The 19806-nt window shown below is 56.7% G+C and overlaps 1 protein-coding gene across 13 annotated transcripts in view; it reads right to left on the bottom strand.

Moving 5' to 3' along the window:
- The window catches only part of ADGRG1 (adhesion G protein-coupled receptor G1), a 43348-nt gene extending 29246 nt beyond the window's left edge, over positions 1 to 14102 (bottom strand). For 2 of the 13 annotated variants that reach the window (XM_017878881.1, XM_017878882.1), the window contains exon 1: positions 5942 to 6517. The gene's annotated coding sequence lies outside the window, so the exon portion shown is untranslated. Of the gene's footprint in view, positions 1 to 349; positions 437 to 5915; positions 6518 to 13678; positions 13818 to 13933 lie in introns of those variants that run through there. The other 11 variants (XM_017878871.1, XM_017878878.1, XM_017878876.1 and 8 more) reach the window with 11 other exon arrangements.
- Positions 14103 to 19806: the final 5704 nt, after the last annotated feature.

The following is a 19806-nucleotide window of genomic DNA, read 5'->3' as shown; positions in this document are numbered from 1 at the left end:
TACTGAGTTATTTACACATGGACAGGAGTCTCTGAAGATGCATTCACGGCTTTCATGGTGGAGGTTCCTTGGAAAAACCTTGCCAGTCGGCCAGGCTATTAAGAGGGTTTCCAGATAGAGGCACCACCTGCCCACAAGCACGGCCTGATGTAGCTAGAATGACCCATGTGCTGCTTACAGACATAACGACTCGGGGGAACGTGGGAATCGGGTGCCCATCTCCCCCAAGGCTGGGAAAGCTCGGGGCTGGAAGGCGCCATGAAGAGAAGCCCCATGCAATACCCAAGTTGCCTCTGCAACTCCCCTGCCACACTTGAACACCTACAAAGATGGGGAACTCACTACCTACCATGGGAATGGCCATCTGTGGCACTGTGGGGAAAAGTCCAGGCTAACAGGCCGGAGACTGGGTTCGGGCCCTGCTACCACTGACTGCTCCGAGCTCTTGGGTCTGATTCCCCATCTGTGAAATGTGGATAAAGTTTCAAGTCTTAGAGGGCCAGCAGAACTCAAGATTGAATGAGGGTCTTTGTAGGCAGTGAAGTGTATGCCCCAGGGGTGGAGGTTTGGGCTGTGAGTCGCCCCTGAACTGTTTGGCTCATGCCCAGATGGTGACACAGCAGAGGAGCAGTGGGCAGAGGGCACAGGGCTGAGCATGACTCAGGGGCCCCCGCCAGCCCCTGGGGCTCACCACTAGCATCTGTCACCATCAAAGCAGGTGGGTCTGGGCAGTTGTCTGACCCCCTGCCACAGGGTCTGAGACCCAAGGTGCCAGCCACAGAGCCACACCCTGAGGCCCAGATTCTGCCAAGGACCCAGAAGGGGTCAGCTGCTCAGCCTAGCTCCCAGGGGCCCCAGGAATTCACCCAGCAGAGAAGTGACCACAGTGCTGTTCTGTCCCAGGAAACCAGCTTGACTAGAACCCAGGCCTCCTCTCCAGGGCTAGTGCCACGGCCTCTGGTCCCCTGAAAGGTCAGCAGTTCTGTGGGTAATGGCTGCAGCCCAGCTCCCCAGCCCAGGGTCATATCAACTCACTCCAAAACCTGGGTCAGGTCTCAGGTCTTGGGGAACATGAAGGAGCCCCAGGCTGGACAATGCCTCGGGGCAGCAGATCAAGACCCTAGTAATGGGCATGTCCAAAGGGGAAGCTGTCACAGGATTGGTGGTTTTCCCGGTAACATCTTGGGAGGATGGCATCATTGTTCCCGATAAAGTCTCCGTTGCTCTCTAAGAACAAGGCTTGGCCATGGCCCAGAAGGGGCAATGACAACAGCACTTGAGGTGTGCCCGGCCCTGCACTCAGCACTTAACATCTAGAGGCTCACTTAACCCTCTCAAGGTGCCATTACCATCCTCATGTTTACAATTAGGAAGATGAGGCACAGAGAAGTTAATATACCTGTCCCAGGTCACACAGCCAGTGAAGCTGGGACAGAATCAGGCAGCGCCAGGACCCATGCCCCTAACAGCCCACCTCGTGCTGCCTCTCCTAGGGGGCAGTCTGGCTGGGGGATGGAAAAGCAAAGTTCTGGGCCAGCTGGGGACAGGGTCTACATCTCATAAGCCCCTACAACATGTGGCTGTCTCGGTTCATCCCCACAGGGCCGCATTTAGATATCAGAGACTTTCACAGCCCAAGTAATGAAGTTTTGAGAAATGCAGCCGCTTGCTCTAAGTCATTTTTCAAAGATTTGAGCCTAACTCAATGACCCCATGACCTGGAAGATTAAACCTTGAGCTGAGGTTTAGGGAGGACCTCTTGAAGTCATGCACTGTGCTAGGTACATACTTTGCAGCCATTTGTTGCCCCAAATTCCACAGCAACCCTGCAAAGGGGTGTATTGTTATCTCCATTTACAGGCAGGGAAACGGGTCCAGAGAAGCTGTCATCTTTGACAGTGGAATGCAAGCCTCCACAGCTCCTCTCAAAAGTCAGTTTTCCTCCGTGGGCCTTCAGCATCCAGGCTGGGGTACTGGGAGGAGGACAGAGACCTGGGAACGGGAGGGGAGAGGGCCTGGGAGGTGGCAGAGGCAGCTCTCCATCTCACTGTTTCTTGTTTTGGAGTTGGTGTAAGTGGCCCTGAGTCTGGGAAGCCAAACCAGAGCCATTCACCACAGAACTTTTCAGGCCACCGGGGCTGGGCTGGCTCTTGGACAGTGAGGCCGTCTCCCCACCGCCAGGCCATCTCCCACTAATGCAGAGAGGCCCGTCCACTGGTGCCCGGAACCATGCCAGCTCCTCCAGGGCTGAGCTTTTATCTCTGCCTGGAACTGCCAAGCATACCACAAACTGCCTGAGCCTGCGCAGGCGCCAGCTTGGGAGCCCGACGTCCACCACACTGGCCTCCTTACCAAAGCACAAGTCAGGCTAGAGGTGGGTGAGTGAGCGCCACTGGTGTCCAGGTGGCCACAGCTCTCCCAGTAATAGCGGGGACAGGGAGAAGTGCTCACAGTTATTACAGGTTATCTCTGGGCCTCAATACACCCATCTGTTCAATGGGAGAGGTAATAAAAAAGGCTTAACATTCCCACATATGGGAAATGCACTGTCCCATATGCTTTCCTATATCAACTCTCTTCATGCTCATAACAGCCTCTGGAGTAGATGTGACTGTAATCCACAGTTTACAGATGAGGAAACTGAGGCACAGGCCCACGTTCACACAACCAGAGAGAAACAAAGCCGAGATTCTCCCTGGGCAAGCCACCCCTGCTGTCTGTAAGGGTGTCCCTACAGGTGTGCGGATTTGGCAGTGGCAGGGGCGGGGTTCAAGACATGTGCCCGGCTGGCTGAGGAGCCTCCTCTCCACCAAGACACAAGAGCCCACATTCTGGATCCCCAGAGATGTGGGTTTGCCTCCCTTGCCTCAGTGTCCTCATCTGAAAAGTGGGTGTCGTGTGCAAGGCACTGAGCCCAAGGCCTGGTAGAGTCTGACGTCGGGGAAGGTCCGGGATTGCTCCCGTCCAGGCTCAGCCATCGGGGAATCAGGGAGAGTTTGGGGCTTAGCCGACCTCCTGCCAGGGCAGGCTAGCACGAGGCAGTGGTCAGAAAATGTGTGTGCCTTCCTCCTCCCCAACCCTTGGCCCCTCTACCCAGCAGTCCAGGCCTAAGCCCAGAATCTACAGGGCTCCCCTGGGGGCTTCAAGGCGCCCCAGATGGAGCACCAGAGACAGGAGGAGGGGCAGGGTCTCAGCCGAGTGACGGCTCAGGAGAAAGCAGGCCTGGGAGGCTGAGGCCGTGCCAGGGCCCCGCCCCACCCGGTTTGAGAGACCCCTTTGTGCCAGCCCGCCCTGCCCCCCACTTGCCATCTGCCCGGTTGCTGCGTCTGATCACCCCCGACTGCTGGGTTTGCTCACATGATGCCCCCATCTGCTGTGAGTCAGAAGGCGGGGTCCACAGGGCCACCCCCAGCATGGGGACAGGGGCTGAGCCCTGCTCAGGCTCCTGTCTGGGGGGAGGAGGTGGTGCTGGGGTTTGGGGCTCTGTTGTCACGCTTCCCTCTCCTCCCTACTTCCACCCAACTTCTCCACGGCCTCCTCCGTGGCCTCCCTGGGAGCCCTACCACATGGAAACCCATCCCGCATCCCTGAGACAGCACAGCCCCCCAGGTCCCACCTGTACACAGCTTCTGCACAGGATGGCGGAACCCGCATCCCAGTCCGGCTGGAGCACAGTCCGCAGTGGCACCTCCACGGCTGTTCTGCCCACTCCCCGCACCTGCCTTTGTCATGCTGGGCCTTGCCAGGAGGCCACCCCCCACACCAACCCTGCCGCAGTTCTGCCACCTCTCTCCTGCCCTTCCCCTCGACAGGGTGCCACCTCCACCTCATCTCCCTCATACGTGAAGCTGCCCCCAAGCTTCAGCCTTAACCCAGCAGCAAGAGACTGGGACTGCCTGGCCAACCTCACACTGCACACCTATCCTGCCCCTCCCCGTCCTGCTGGGTTTGTAGCCTGGGCCCCCAGCCCCACACAGCACCCACCTGGTGAGTCCTCCTGCCTCCCTTCCCCCCACAGAGCAGACTGGGACCTGCTGGCCTGGCTCATCAAGTCCCATGAAATGACCCATGCCAGGGGCCCGGTAACACCTTCCCCATGGTCCTCAGCTTGTATCATTCCCCAAATGTTTTCCTACTTAGTTTCCTCCACTAGGACTCCCCCTGCAGTGCTCATACAGATATCAGCTCCTTCCCCTCCCACCTTCTCCCAAGCCCAGCCTAAGTGCCTTCCACAGAGCCTCCCTGGTCCTCTTCCCCTTCTCTGGGCCTCCGGTTAGCGAGTTTATCTCATGCCTCCATTTCACCTCCTAACGGTTTTGTTTGTTTGTGTCCCTGACAAAAGGAAGTGTCATGCCAGGCTGACTGGCCCTTGCCCAGTGGCCCAGGTGGGGACACAGCCTGTCCGTCACAGATCACACCTGGAGCTGTGTTCTCCATCACCCGGCACTCTCAGAGCCAAGCCCCAGGCTTACAGGAGCCAGGGCAGCTGTGATCACCCCTACCTACCCATTTAACAGCCGAGCTCCTGAGGCCAGAGGAGAGGAAGGGCAAGGAGACCACAGTGATGCCGTGACCACGGTGGCTCCATATCTCGGGTCCCTGCAGCAAAGAAGGGGTCAGGTCTGGCCCTAAGAGCTCATTCCACACCTGGACATCGGCAGAAAAGAGCCCAACAGGACCCTGCCTGGGCTCTGGGGAGCCAACTTGGCAGCCCATGGTTATTAAAGCCCAGATATGCTCCTTCTCACACAGTCTCTGACCCCAAGGAGCCAACGGGCTGCCTGGGGCTACCCTCTGGGAGGGGCGGGGGGCTTGGCTCTGGGGTCTGGGCCACTCACGAGCTCTGAGATACCTTATTCGCCTTGCTCACGGCCATGTCCCCAACAGAGTACAGAGCGCACAGTAAGCGCTCAATAAATGCTTCTATAAATAACTTCCTTGGTCCGCTGAAAGAGCCACAAAGGCTATTTCTACCCAGCCTGTGGACTCCAGGCCATAGCTGCTCCACATTGGTGGGGAGTGGGACGGCCCTGCCTTGGCCCATCCTCTCCTCCCCACTCAGTAAAATGAGCACCAGGCCCCTCCCGGTGGGGCGCTGGGAGACCCCCCAACTCTACCACACAGCGGAGGTGAGTGGGGGATGGGGGAGGACAGGAACCATCGGTTTCCTACACACCCCCAGCCCCCGCGGGGACCAGTGGGAAGTCCTATCAGTCCCAGGCAGCCAGAGTCCTGAGGTCTGGTGGCAACCCACAGGGTGTTCAGCCCGCAGCCTGCGCTTCCCGTCTGCGTGTCACCGGTTCCAGCACTCTCACCCAGGTGCCCCATGTTCAGAGACCCTGAGGGGCCACCTCCTCCCAAAGCTGGCCTTGGTGATGAAGAGCACAGCTGTCCCTAGCTTAGTGGGGACCCCGGACCCAGCCCCAGGGGCAGCTGCAGGAAAGCTGCCCTCAGGAGTCCCCTCAAGTTCCCCCTCCTCCCTGAGCCTGGCCCCCGGCTTTCTATCCCTGGATGTGCTAGGTGACCCTGGGCAAGCCACCTGCCCTCCCAGAGCCTCGGTTCTCCCACCTGTGTGGTGGGACCACTGATCTCACAGCCCAGAGAGCAGACCCCAGCTTGCTGGGCCCAGTGACTGCACCACTCTGAGCCTCAGTTTCCCCTGCTATGAAATGCCTGGGAGCCCCGGGAGGTGCTACTCCCCTTGGGCCCCAGCCCTTTCCCAGGCATCTCCCTGTGGGTCCACCCTCACTCTAGAGACCCCCCACATCCATGCTGATCTGGGCTAGATCCCACCAAGATACCAAGACCTCCCCCCATTTCCCCATTTCCCCACCACCCCTACCCACTGCCCAACAGCCACCCGTGCATGGATGCACACACCCACACTCACACTCACACACTATTCCTCTTCCCACCTGCTGTCCAGCCCGTGTTTGGGTACCTGCTGCCAGGCAGAAGGAAGGTCCCACGCAGGGCCAGGCGGCTGGACCACCTTTCAGGATCCACCCCCAGAGGCTTAACCTGCCAGCCCTGGTCCCCGCTGCCTGCCGAGTGAGCTGGAGAGTGTGGGAGGCTCCCAGCCCATCTCCTACGGCAGGGCAGGGCAGGCAGCTAGTGCGGAGAGGGAGGGACCGGGTGTGTTTGGTGGGGAGACACCCCCCTCCTGCCCCAGCTGGGCTCCTCCCTCCTCCCTGAGCTTGACTGGGGATGACGGAGGATATATGTGAGTCATGGATTTCTCAGAGGGAGACCAGGAGGGGGCAGGGCTGAGAGCGCTGAGGCAGTGACCCTGGGGGATGCCCATGACTCAGCGCCGGGCAAGGGGGCACCTCAGCCTCACCCCTCATCCAGGCAGACAGACTTCAGGGACAGGCAGGGACCGGGGATCACTCTGCTTCCTCAGCCTCCATCTGTGGCTTCCCAGGGCCAATATCCCCAAAGTTCCCACAGAGCGGCCAGGGTTGCCATGGCAACAGGGTCCTTGGATGCTGTCCACCCACCCCCCAGGTCAGGGCAACAACTGCCCTTTCCTGAAGGAGAGTCCAGCCTCCTTGGCAGCCGACGGGAGCCAGTGCTGACCAGCAGAGCGGAAGGCAGTCAGGAGGGAGTGGGAGACAGGCAGCCAGGCAGGAAGCCAGCCAGGCCACGCACGACGGACCGGCTGACCCACGTCCCCTCTCGGGGGTGACCCGTCTCCCCTCTCAGTGCTCCTCAAGCACCCGCAGTTTCAATATCCCAAGTCATTTTGGACTCTGAGACCCCAGGGGCTTCTGGAAATGGCCTCCTTTAATCCATCTGCTGAGCCAAAGGGGAAACCGAGGCCTGGTTGAAGAGCCATTCCCAATGGCCCCAAAAGCTCAGAGAGTGGAAATGGGCCATGCCCCATCCCCTTTCTGGTCATTCATCTGTCAGCAGTGCCTCCTGCTGCTGGGGTTCAGCGCCCTTCTCAAGTCAAGAGGCTTTGGATAACTCACACTCCCTGCAGAGGCTCCCATCTGCCCTCCTCCAAGCAATGAGGATAGATGATTCCTCAGTCAGACATGCTGGGAGGATTTTACAGTGTCAGAAGGGTGAGTGGTGACAACAACAGTAATTACACTCGCTGATCACCGTCTGCATTCCAGCTCCAGAGCGCCCCTGGCAGTGGAGAGAAGTCAAACCTGCTGCTCAGACTAGCGCCGCTGCCCGCTACTTGCCAAGCCCTCAATAAATACTCCCTGTGAATGTGGTGATGAAGTAGAGGGAGCTTAAGGCAGAGACATGCAGCTCAGAGATGAGAATGAACCTGCCCAAGATCACACAGCAGGGAGGTGCCCGAGTTGGGATGGCTCCATAGCCAGGTCTCCTAACCACTCAGCAATCCGGCTCCCCAGGCCTCAGCCTGGGGCCTGGACACGTGGATGCTTGGGGAACTTGAGATTCCTTCTCTCCGGCAGAGATCTGCCTTCTAAACGAGGGGGCCTGGAAAAGCTTCCCAATGCCACGTGGAGGAAGAATGAATGGAACGTCTCAGGCAGCCTGGGAGCCGGGGCTGTCGCAGCTGAACTGCACTCCTCACCTACCCGCCTGAAATCAAGCTGCAGAAAGGAAGGGCCACAAAGCCACCCTGTGAGGTCCAGGGAGGCCACAAGGTGAGAGCTTCCAGAAAACAGCACTGTGCTCCCCACATTCACAGCCCCCAGTCCATGCTGTGGGCCAATGCCTGGGGCAGGGAGGCACCATGAGCACTGGGCCCATGTCAGGCCCTCTGCTCCCTCCTGGGGCTGAAGTGGGAGCTCCCTTATTGCCAAAGCAGCAGGGACCAGCCTAAACTGGGGGGCCTACTAACAAGGCAGGACGAGTTATCCAGCAGAGGATGGGGAGTCCCTGACATACCACCACCTCTGCCTCAGTTTCCCCAAGTTCAGTCTTTCAGGGCCCGATCAATTGGTAACCGGGGCAGCCTCAGCTGTTCCCCAGGGACCAAGCCCACAGGGCAGCTGTCCCCCCCGCCCCACCACCACACACACACCCCACAGAGGGTGCCAACGAGAAGAGCACAGATGGAGAGTTGAAGGCACCACTCTCTCTGCAGATGGCTGAAGAGAGTGCAGAGCCAGCTGCCACTCTGGCCACATAGGAGAGGCCTGTGGGGTCGCCTGGCTGGGCAGGAGTTGGCTGCCCAGCTCTGCCTGCCTCTCTCACCATCTGGCTTTGCAGAGACCTACTAGGAGCTAGGGGCAGGCAGGTGAGGAAGCAGGCCCCAGCTCTGAGTCTGGCTAGGGAGACAAGCCTGGCTGTCATCACAGTGATACCCAGAGTTGGTATTCAGCATCCAGGGGGTCTCTGGGAGTAAACGGGGAGAAATTCAATGAATTATTAAACACAACACTATCTGTTATGAGTGCTGATAACAGGACTAATAATAACCTGCTATGTCTGGAGGTTTTATGGTGTCAGATGCTCTGCTTATGCAGATCATTCTCATTTTATCCACACAACCCTGTGGGCTGGGTACCACTTGTATGTTAGAGATGGTCAGAGACATGAAGTAACTTAGCCAAGATCGCACAGCTTGGACCTGGCTGGGCCTCCAGGTGTGTGGGCTGTAACCAAACACAGGACACCAGGGATCTGTCCCCTGTTAGGCACTTCATCTTCTCCTTTGGTTTTCACAACAGTCTATCCCCACTTTACAGAAGGGGAATCGAGGTACAGGGAGGTACCCATGCCTTTCTATAACAGAGCAGAAAGCTGAAGGTGCAGGAAGCCCTTCATTTGAGGGACAGAGGAGAGGGGGCAATGCTGCTGCCCCCTCTCTGAGCCCGGAGTCTCTGATCACAGACTCTGGGTTCAGGCCAGCTGGCCCCTACTCCCAGCGGGCCAGCTGGATGACTTGGGCAAGCATCTCTCCATCCATTTATCTCCTCGCCTGCCAAGTGGGGACCAAAATAGCACCTCCTATTGGGGCAACTAAATGAGGCCACATGCGTAAATCTTACAGCCCAGGCCTGGCAGACAATGGGCACCCTGATGCATTGGCCAGGACACTGTCATTCAGAGTGGCCTGCAAAGGAGGCAGAGAGGGGGCTGCCAGGGAGGTAGGAGATCTCCAAGAACATGACAGCCTCAGGACAGGGATAAGAGGTTAGGGCATCCTTATTGTCTGCTGTGACTGAGGCCTGGGGGAGTAGGAAGACATGGTAAGGCTGGGAGGGTTAGGAGGAGGTCTTCAGCCCCTTGTTCTACCTCTAACCTTCCAGCCAGAGCAACAGCATTTAGTGGGAACCAGCATAGCAAAGAGTGAAAAGCTGTCCCCACCTGTGCAAATGGCCATCAGCAACCACTGCCAGCTCAGAAGTGGGTTTTTTGTTTGTTTTCGAGACAGGGTCTCGCTCTGTTGCCCTTGCTGGAATGTAGTGATGCAATCATAGCTCTCTACAGCCTTAATCTCCTGGGCTGAAACGATCCTCCCACCTCAACTTCCCAAGTAGCTGGGACTATAGGCATGTTCCACCACACCAGGCTAACTTTTGTATTTTTTGGAGAGACAAGGTCTTGCTACATTGCCCACACTAGTCTTGAACTCCTGGGCTCAAGCAATCCTCCCACCTTGGCCTCCCAAAGTGCTGGGATTACAGGTATGAGCCACTGCGCCCAGCCTCAGAGGTGGGTATTTTTAGACAAGAGCTGTTCACATCCAGGCTTCTCCCCTTGCAAGCTGAGTGACCGTGTAAATCATTGAGCACAATGCCTGGCACACAGTAGGTGCTCAATAAATCTTGGCCAACATCATTATTATTATCATAAAGCCCACATGAATGCCAAAGGCCCAGCACTCCACCATTTGCAGCTTGCAGAACCCTTTCACATCTACTACCTCCTCCACAAAACAGTGATGATCATTCCCATTTAACAGAGATGAAAACTGAGGCTCAGACGGAGGACCTTCCCAAAGCTTTGCAGCAAGTCGGCAACAGAATCAGGACCTGAGCTCAGACCATGTGTTTGGCGGCCAGTGTTCCCAGCCATCTCCCTGCTATCTCCTGTGGGAAAGCCTCCGGGACACAGACGTGGGGGTACCCACAGTCCCATGATAACGCCATCTCCCATCACACCCGCCCCGGGGCCCGACAGGGATTGCGTTGCACATGTGACTCAGCCTCCTTCACAAAGGGAGCTGTGTGTCTGGTTCCCTAGGCCTGCCTCCCCCACCCACTGCCCATCCCCCAGTCAGGGAAAGAGCAGGGAGCCTGGCCTAGCCGAGATGCGGGGGAAGCAAGGTCATCCTCACAGCTAAAATGGGACAAATCTAATGGCGCTTCAGGTCTAGCCTTGGGATGCAAGAGGTTGGTGCCAGTTCAGATGATAGAATGAAAGGCTGGGCACACAGGAGGGGCGAGCGTGCCCAGGTCCAAGCCTATTTTCTGATACCTTATTTGGAGCTCCAAGGACAGACTCCATCTAGCTGGCTCCCTTGGTGAGTGGAGCCTGGGCAGGTGCCCTGTCCATATTTAACCTGCATCTGGTTTCAAAAGCGCTGGAGCTTGTGGTCAGGGAGGAGGCACTGCCCGGATGCCAGTCAGGCTCCTGTGTCCACACCTGGCTACAGCACTGGCCTCTATCCACCCCACCCCCCAGAAGGTTCCAGACTTGGAGCAGGTGGACCTTTGTTGAACACTTATACTGTGCTAGGCAGGTGACTTGCATTTTCCCCCACAACTCTGTCAAGGAGGATTTGCCCCATTTGTGAGAGGAGAAGACTGAGACTCAGAGAGGGAAAGGGGCTGACAGGTCACACAGGGTTAGAGCTGCCTTATTTCAGTCCTGCTTTTCCCTTCCATACCCACTTCTTGGTTCCAATGGCATCTTGACCACCTGCCAACAAAAAATGGCCTTGAGCCTGATGCAGGCAGACGTTCTCCCTCCCCCAGGGTCACCCTGTCCCTGCCCTGCCGGGAAGGGGCCACTGCAGAATGCAGTTCCTTAGGGTTCAGGCTGGCTGGGCCTCCAAGGCCCACCCCCGTCTGTTGACCTCCCCAGCGGGGAAGGCACGCCTGGGTGCCCCGCTGCCCGAGATAGAAGGTAGGCTGCATGGCCACCCCCTCTTCCTAAGCATGACGGAATGTCTGACCTTTTGCCTACCTCCCAAGAGCACTTGGCAGGAAGGTTGGATCCATCCAGAATAGGTCATTCTGGCCATACCCCTGCTCCCAGCCTTCAGAAGCCCCTGAGCCCAGAGCAAGGTTGGGCCACCTCTAACAAACCTTTTCCTCACCCAATCATATGCCTGCCAGCCTGGGCCCCTCTTGCAGTGTGCACGGCTGGGCGTCCAGAAGTCTGGGTTCTTGGGTGAGACTACACATCCCTGGATGTCACAGTGTCCTTTGCAGCTCAGGGGATTGGAGCCAGAAGCACAGCCCCTCCTCTGAGTGTGGCTCCTGGGAGGATCCCTGCCTGGCGCCCAGCTAGAGCAGCCTTGTCTGGAGGAGCGCCAGTGGTTGGGAGGCTCCAAACTGCCCATCACTCCACCTAGATGCTACCAGCGTCACCCTAAAGCCCTCCGAATAGCCAACCGTGAGATTTTGCAGCAAATTTGACCTTTCTGTGCCTCAGCATTCTCATGTGTAAAATGGGGATATCCACCTATCTTAGAGAACCTGTCACTGCCACTGCTGTATGTTTGGTTTAGCATGAACTCCCCACTCTCTCTCTCTCTCTTTTTTTTTTAGATGGGATCCTGCTCTATCACCCAGGCTGGAGTGCAGTGGTGCAATCAGAGCTCCCTGCAGCCTCAAAAGCCTGGGCTCACATGATCCTCCCACCTCAGCCTCAAGAGGAGCTGGGATTACAGGTGGGCCACCACGCCCAGCTTGGGTTCTCTTTTAAAATCCAAATTCCCCCAGTGGAGAATTTGACTCCTCTGTAGAAGCCTCTCTTCCTGAACTAGGGGTCCCAGCCTTGGCATGGGGTCAGCAAGACCCCTTACCTCAAGACCATCCCAGTTGCTGCTCTTGCCTCTAAAATTGTGCCTCTTGCATCAGCAGCATCCTTGGCCCTGGCCTGTGAGGTGTGAGTGGCAGCTGCTTGGATGCCAGGCCTGGGTCAGGTGCCTCTCGTCAGGCAGTGAGGCATCATCGCTCCTGTGCCAAGGGAGCCAAATAAGACCCAGAGAGGTTTAGTGACTACCCACAAGGCGGCACGGCAGTGTGCAAAGATGGCAGGACTTGGTCCATCTCGAGAGGACCGTGTATCACCTCGCTCAATGCCACAGTGTTCCTGGATGTCAGCTTTGATCTCCCTGTGCACCCCACCTCCACCCCCAATTCCCTACACACATACACACACCCCATCAGTGCCCAGCACAGAATGCGTTAAGGTGTTGGCTACAAGAGACCTCCCACTGGGAGAATCATAAAGAGGGCGCCACTGTTTCCTCACCTGGACACCAGGACTGCCACCACTTCTCTCTTGTTAAAATGAAGAGCTGCAGTTGAAACTACTTTGTGGAAAGCCCACGGAGCGCCCAGCCCCCCAACACATCCCAGAAATGCCGCCTTCTGCATGTGCCTGTGCCCAGCAGCCAGGAGCCCCTGGGGTCTCCCCCTAAGTGCTGAGGCACAGATGGCTCAGAAGGCGTAATGGAGCAATGATGATAGCCACTCATTAGCAGGCGCTGCCTAATTAACAGAGGGAATGTGGGGGGCCCATTTGCTGCCCACACGCCCCAGGGAGCCAAGTTGGTAGAGAAGGCACGGTGCCAGCACCCCACCCGCAACTCCAGACACCCACCTCTGGCTGGCTGGCGCGTGTGGCCCGTGAGACCAGGGGAGGGGCCTACTGCTGCAGCTTATGGGTTTACAGACCAGTGCCCCTGCCTCTCCTTCATGGAACAGACAGGGAAACAGGCCTGGAGGGAAGGGAAGCCTGGCCCAGGGTCCCACAGGAGGCAGTGGCAGGGCCGGGCCCCTTCTTCCAAGACAGTTCCCTGTTCCAAAGAGTCCTCAGCCACCATCGAGGGGCCTGGCCCAGAGAAGACAAGCAGCCGGTGGAGGGAGGGACCGTTTGAAGTTCTCCTCCTGCCTCTTGCAGCCAGGGCAGGGAGGGCTGTGCTGCTGGGTGCGGGGAACTAGGGGGAGCAGGGGGACCCTCTGCTGGCCACTGGCCAGGCACACCCCCAGGCCTGCACCCCGTTCCTTCCACTTGGCTCGCCAGGGGAGGCTGCCTTCTTCCCCCGTCAAAAGTCAAACAACCTGGGCCAACCTGCTCCCAAACCAGTTTCTGTGCGATCCCAACAGGAAGCTGCTCAGGGCGCTGCAGAAAGCAGGCAGGAGGCTTCAGGTCCTGCCGCCCGCCTCCCGTCCACGCTCAGGCTCCACAGCGTCACCCTTGCCCTGTGTCCTGCAGTGTCCTCCTCTGGACACCGGGAACACACCTCACACCTGCCAGCTTCCCGGTGCCAGGATGACCACTATGCCAGCATGCCCAGTCACGCTGTGCACTGCAAGGGGTAACCCCAGAACAGCCAGGGCCTCCACTGAGAGACGCCTAGTACCCTGAACAGGCCAAGGGCCAGGCCAGACGCATCGGGACCCTCAGGGCATTGAACTAGACCTGAGGGATGGCCAAGGTCAAGGGGACAGGCTGGCAGCGGCACCCCACTTATCTTTCCCACTCCTGTCCCCCACCCATCTCTTACCTCCAGGTCTGGGCAGGTCCCTCACCGGCCTATGCCTGTGTGGCCTGCTCCTCCCCTTCCACCTCCTCCCAGGGCCAAAGGCACCCAGTCTGAGCTTGTCTGGGCTGGCGGGCAGCCCCAGGTGAGGCTCCGCCTGCCTGTCTCGTTCCATTTCCGGCTGCCCCACAGTCACTGCAGCTGCCACCCTCTCTTGTTCCCAGGTGTCCTTGCAGGGGCCAACCTGGCCCTTAGGTGCTGAGTCCCCCCACCCCTCACCTCTCCATGGACTTCAGCGCCTCTTTTCTGGGAAGCAGAGGCTGCTGGATGAGCCTGGGGGCGTCCTTGGGTGTTTCTGGGTCTCAGAGGCTGCCCAGGGTGTTGGGAGATGCTGCCCTCCATCCATAATCTGCCAACTCTTTGTGAGTTTCTTCCTACCTCCTCCCTCAGTCCAGGCCCCGCCTGGAATCCTGGGCCCAGACTCACCTGCCTGTAATAAAAACAGGCCCCAGCCAGCAGGGTGGGGTCAGGAGGCGGGAAGTGAGGGGGATGGGGAGTCCTACTTGTTCTGCTCTCTGAGTGTCCAGGCTCCTGCAGGACACCGGACAAAGGGAGAACTGAGGTAGAAAAAGGGGCAGGGATGGAAGCCTCTTCCTGGAAAGAGCTCAGCGGCCACTGCTCCAGGCGTCCTGGGACGGTGCTGAGTGGAGTCCTCCAGGCAGGCCCTGGCCCACTCACCCCTAACCCTGCCTCCCTAGCCCCTGCCCCACCCTTCACTCCTTGTCTCAGTCCGGCAATTCTCCAGGGGAAGTTTCTCAAGCTCTCACACCCAGGCACCCCTCCTCCAGATGCTTTCTGATTCCTACGTCACATCCCCAACATTGAGAACACCGTCTGAGCCCTGCCACCCCTTCTAAAAGCCATCCGGGCAATGGCTGATTTATTCTACAAAGTCTCTATCAGGTGCCACTGTGGGTCACAGCTGGTGCGAGGTGCTGCATGCACCTAAATGGAACCTTCCCTCACCTCCCCTCAGCCCACTGCTTCTCCCACAGTCCCCCAGGCTCCCCCTCAACTGGGACCAACCCCTAAGTGTGGGAATTCTTTCTTTCCTGATCTGTGTGCCCTGCTAGCGCACCAAACCCGAGAACCAGCACAGGGCCTGGGATTGAGAAATTCTGGGTGATTGATGGGTGAAGAAGTGTGGGAAGAAAGCATAGACAGTGGATGGATGGAAGTGCGGACAGGCAGGGGATGCACCAGGCCTTCAGCGAGTGTCTATTGAGGGCCTGCTGTGCACCAGGCCCTGTGCCAGGCATGGGGGATCCTGCAGCCAAGAAAACACAGAAACCTCTGCCCTCAGAACTGTGGGCAGAGATACAAGAAATGAATAAGCAAATAAGTATTAAATATATCCAGTGGCAGTGGGGTGCAGTGGCTCACACCTATAATCCCAGCACTTTGGGAGGCTGAGGCAGGCAGATCACCTGAGGTCAGGAGTTCGAGACCAGCCTGGCCAACATGGTGAAACCCTGTATCTACTAAAAACACCAAAAATTAGCCAGGCATGGTGGCACACACCTGTAGTCCCAGCTACTCAGGTGGCTAAGGCAGGAGAATTGCTTGAGCCCGGGAGGAGGAGGTTGCAGTGAGCTAAGATTGTGACACTGCACTCCAGCTTGGGTGACAGAGTGAGACTCAGTCTCAAATAAATAAACAAATAAATCCAGTGGTAAGACTTATGGAGCAAAATTAAACCAGGAAAGGGGAAAGAGTGATGGAGGTGGGGTGGGGCAGCTTAGATGCTCTCTGGGAAGGGACACGTGAGGACTGAATATGGTGAGGAAAGTGGCCTTTGGGATATCCCTTGAGGCCAGGGCTTGCACTTTGGGAGGCGAGACGGGCGGATCACGAGGTCAGGAGATCGAGACCATCCTGGCTAACACAGTGAAACCTCGTCTCTACTAAAAAAAAAAAAATACAAAAAACTAGCCGGGCGAGGTGGTGGGCGCCTGTAGTCCCAGCTACTCGGGAGGCTGAGGCAGGAGAATGGCATAAACCTGGGAGGCGGAGCTTGCAGTGAGCTGAGATCCGGCCACTGCGCTCCAGCCTCGGCGACAGAGCGAGACTCCGTCTCAAAAAAAAAAAGAAGCAAGGAGGAGGAGGCCAGCTCGATTCCATGGCTGAAGAAAGGAGCTGAGGTAGAGGTGAGATGCAAGAGGTGAAACAGGGATGGGTGGACAGATGGTTAGATGGGAGCAGAGGTGAATCCAGGTCTGCTGGAGCCAGGTCTGGACTGGAGCCCTCTCTGACTCCCCAAGGTGGTAAAGAAGGGGTATCTGCTGGCCACAGCCCAGATCCATTCCTGGAGACCTGCCCAGACCCCACTGGCATTCCTAGTCCCAGCTCCCTCTTGCCCCTGTTCCCCATGGCAAATTCCCAACAGCGGATGCCACCTTCACTGCACCATGGGCCTGCAGGCCTGCTCTGCCCTACGAGTCTCCTGCTTGAGTACGGACAGGGTTGGGGTACCAGAAGGGAGTCGGAGTATCAGAGAAAGGGGGATCTGCGGGATGACAGCCTGACCTCTAGGCTCCGGGGTTTCCCCACAGCCCCAGAGACGCCACCTACCCTGATAAGGACACCAGGGGAGTCCCAGTGACTTCCTGTCTACCCGCTGGCAACTCCTCCACCCCTGACACCCATGCTCCATCCCCCATGCCGTCTAGCCTCAGGGCCCCTGGCTTGTGATAGAGCAGCAGGGGCTGGGCCTGAGACCCTGGGCTGGGACCTTCACTTGCTAGGTGCACCTAGGTGCTAGGTTTCTTAACCTCTCTGTGCCTCAGATCATCTAGTAAATGAGGGCACATGCCTTTGCCTTGTTTGCCTTCTAAAAGTAAAGGGAAGAAGCCAGGCACAGTGGCTAACGCCTGTAATCCCAGCACTTTGGGAGGCTGAGGCGAGTGGATTACCTGAGGTCGGGAGCTCGAGACCAGCCTGACCAACATGGTGAACTCTGTCTCTACTAAAAATACAAAAGTAGCAGGGGTGGTGGCGCATGCCTGTAATCTCAGCTACTCTGGAGGCTGAGGGAGGAGAATCACTTGAACCCAGGAGGTGGAGGTTGCAGTAAGCTGAGATCGTGCCATTGCACTGCAGCCTGGGCAACAAGAGTGAAACTCTGTCTCAGATAAATGAAATAACATAAAAAATAAATAAAGGGAAGAAAAGAGACAGGGTCAGGAAATTGCTTCAGCAGGTACCTAGGGAGCATTTGTGAGGTGAGGGCTTTGTCTCTGGGACTCCTTCCCCACCACCAATCCAGGACCTAGCCCAGCACCCCTGGGATGAAGGGGTAGAGCCAGAGAGTGTCCAGTTCTATGTCTGGTGGCCGCAGATGATAATAATAGCTATTATGTAATCCTGGCAACCAGGCACTGTGCTAGGCCCATTACAGGGATCAGCCCAGGGACTCCTCACCATACCCCAAGAGGCAGAAGCCACTTTACAACTTTTTTTTTTTTTTTTTGAGATGGAGTCTCACTTTGTCCCCTAGGCTGGAGTGCAGTGATGCAATCTTGGCTCACTGCAGCCTCCACCTCCTGGGTTCAAGCAATTCTCCTGCCTCATTCTCCCAAGTAGCTGGGATTATAGGCTTGTGTCACCACACTTGGCTACTTTTTGTATTTTTAGTAGAGATGGGGTTTCACAACGTTGGCCAGGCTGGTCTAGAACTCCTGACCTCAGGGAGCCACTTTATAATGTGGGTTTCACAGATAGGGCACAGGGGGTTCAGGAACACAACAGAGGTTCCACCCAGGCAGTCTGACTCCAGAACTCCCACCAGGACTCCAGGCCCCTTATAGAGCCAGTCTCAGCCTGCACACCCCTCACCCCCACTCAGTGGAGGGCCTCAGGAAATGCAGACTCCTTCCCTCTTGGGGCACTTAGGAGGTGTGGAGGGGCAGGAAGGGTCCCCAGCTCTGACATCTCGTGCTCCAGCAGGGCTGCAGTCTCAGCCTCCCTGCTCCCTCTGAGAGCTGGTGCTGTCCACAAGGTCAGGGGGTGAGCTACCTGTCTCAGAGGGAAGCCAAGGAGTTGTTCAGCTAGGGCATTGCAGATAAGACACTTGCCACATCTACAGGGAGGTCTAAATGGTCTCTAAAATCTCTTCCTACTCACAGGTTATTTCATTTGGGCCATTTTTCACTAATTCATGTATGCATCCACTAACCTGATATTTGCACAGCAACTACTGGGTACCAGGGCCTTAGATTTATTTAGAAAACAAACAGTCCACAGAGCAGGCAGCAGAGGCGTGATGAGCCTTGGGGCTCTGGAGCAGACCATCTGGGTCGGCATCCAGCTCCACTGACCGGCTGGTTTATCTCCCTTAGCCTCAGTCTGCTCATCTGCAGAATGGAGGTGATAGCAGTATCTATCCATGGAGTTGTGAGGACTAAACGAGACAATGCTAAGCGCTTCCACCTATGGCTGGCACGTGGCTGAGTGCTCAGTAAACATCTGCCACATCAAAATCCAGAGGAGAATTTAAATTACTAACCTTTGGGCCGTGCGAAATGGCTTACGCCTATAATCCCAGCACTTTGGGAAGCTGAGGTGGGTGCATCACTTGAGGCCAGGAGTTTGAGACCAGCCTGGCCAACATGGCAAAACGCTGTCTCTACTAAAAATACAAAAAAGTAGCCGGACATGGTGGTGCACACCTGTAGTCCCAGCTACTTGGGAGCCTGAGGCAGGAGAATCACTAGAACCCAGGGGGCAAAGGTTGCAGTGAACCGAGATTGTGCTGCTGTACTCTAGCCTGGGTGACAGAGAGACTCTGTCTCAAAAAATAAAAATAAAAATAAGTTACTGACCTTTTAAACCATTCTGGCTGCAGTATTTCCTCCTCATATTAGAACAATAGGAAAACTTTCCTCCATTCTGGCCACATCTGGAAGGTGGTCTCCATGCCACTGCTCTGCAGCCAGCACTAGGATCAGCCCCACCATCCTCACCATGCTTTCTAGAAAGGAAATGGTATTATCATTCCTCCTGCAATCAGTTCATCAGATCAGTTCTCCACTCTCTGTATCCTGTGGTCACACCCAAGTTCTGTCAATACGTGATTATCCATCTGTGCACTGTCCAGGGTCTGACTCCAGCCCTGGGTCTATCACTCTCCAGCTGTGTGGTACTGAGCAGGTCAGGGCCCTCCTCTGAGCCTCAGTGTTCCTCATCTGTGAAATGGGGATAATGACAGGACCTGTCCTGCTGTGTTTTCAAGCGAATCACATGAAGACACCTGGGGCAGAGGGGACACAGAACCACTCTGAAACACGCTGTGCCAATCGAAAGGCTCCCCTGACTGACCCAGCAGCTCTGAGGAGTGCCTATCCCCGTTTTACAGACAAGGAGATGGAGGGTGACCGAAAACAACTCAGAGCAATCCACCAAGCCTCCATGAGTCAGTAGCATCAGGCCGCTTCCATGTGTTCCGTGACACTGCAGAGCTTTTCTGGCATAGCATCGGGGGCCTCTCCAGGTTTGCCCTGTGTTTTGAGTTACCTGAGTTCTGCCAAGGTTGAGATAGGAGCAACTGAGTCACCTCTTCTGGGGGCATTTTCAGCCAGGCCTCCCCATGCCTCCTCAGAGTCAACAGCTGCTGTGTCAATTACACAGAGGAAACAGGTGAAAACCAAATGTCAAGACTAGGGGCAGAGGCTGTGGCCTAGAACAAAGCAGTTCACACTGAGCATATCCCTGGCACCCAGTGGCTCTCCTCCCAGCCCCAGAGCAGGCCTGGCCTACCCGCAGATCTCTTTCTGGGACCAGATATCCCTCCTGGCTCCTGATCTCCCTACTGTCATCTCTGCCTAGAGAAATGCCATCCACCCCCCTTTATGGCCCAGTTCAAGTGCCCCTTCTTCTAAGAAGTCCTCTTGGAGTTCCCCCATCCTCTTTTATGGGAAGTCAGGCTCTGAACCCCTGAACCCCTGAACCCCAAAGTCCCACATCCCTTTACTTATAAGAATACTGACATCTAACAGTCCCAAGCACTTCTCTGTGCCAGGCCCATTCCTAAAACTGCATAGATTGATTTATTTAATCACCATAACAATCATTTGAAGGGAATTACATAGGGGGTT

Source organism: Rhinopithecus bieti, unplaced genomic scaffold (assembly GCF_001698545.2).
Source record: "Rhinopithecus bieti isolate Rb0 unplaced genomic scaffold, ASM169854v2 scaffold_11161, whole genome shotgun sequence".
Lineage (NCBI taxonomy): Eukaryota > Metazoa > Chordata > Mammalia > Primates > Cercopithecidae > Rhinopithecus > Rhinopithecus bieti.
Note: the sequence above shows the minus strand (reverse complement) of the source record. Positions and strands in the feature narration are given on the sequence as shown.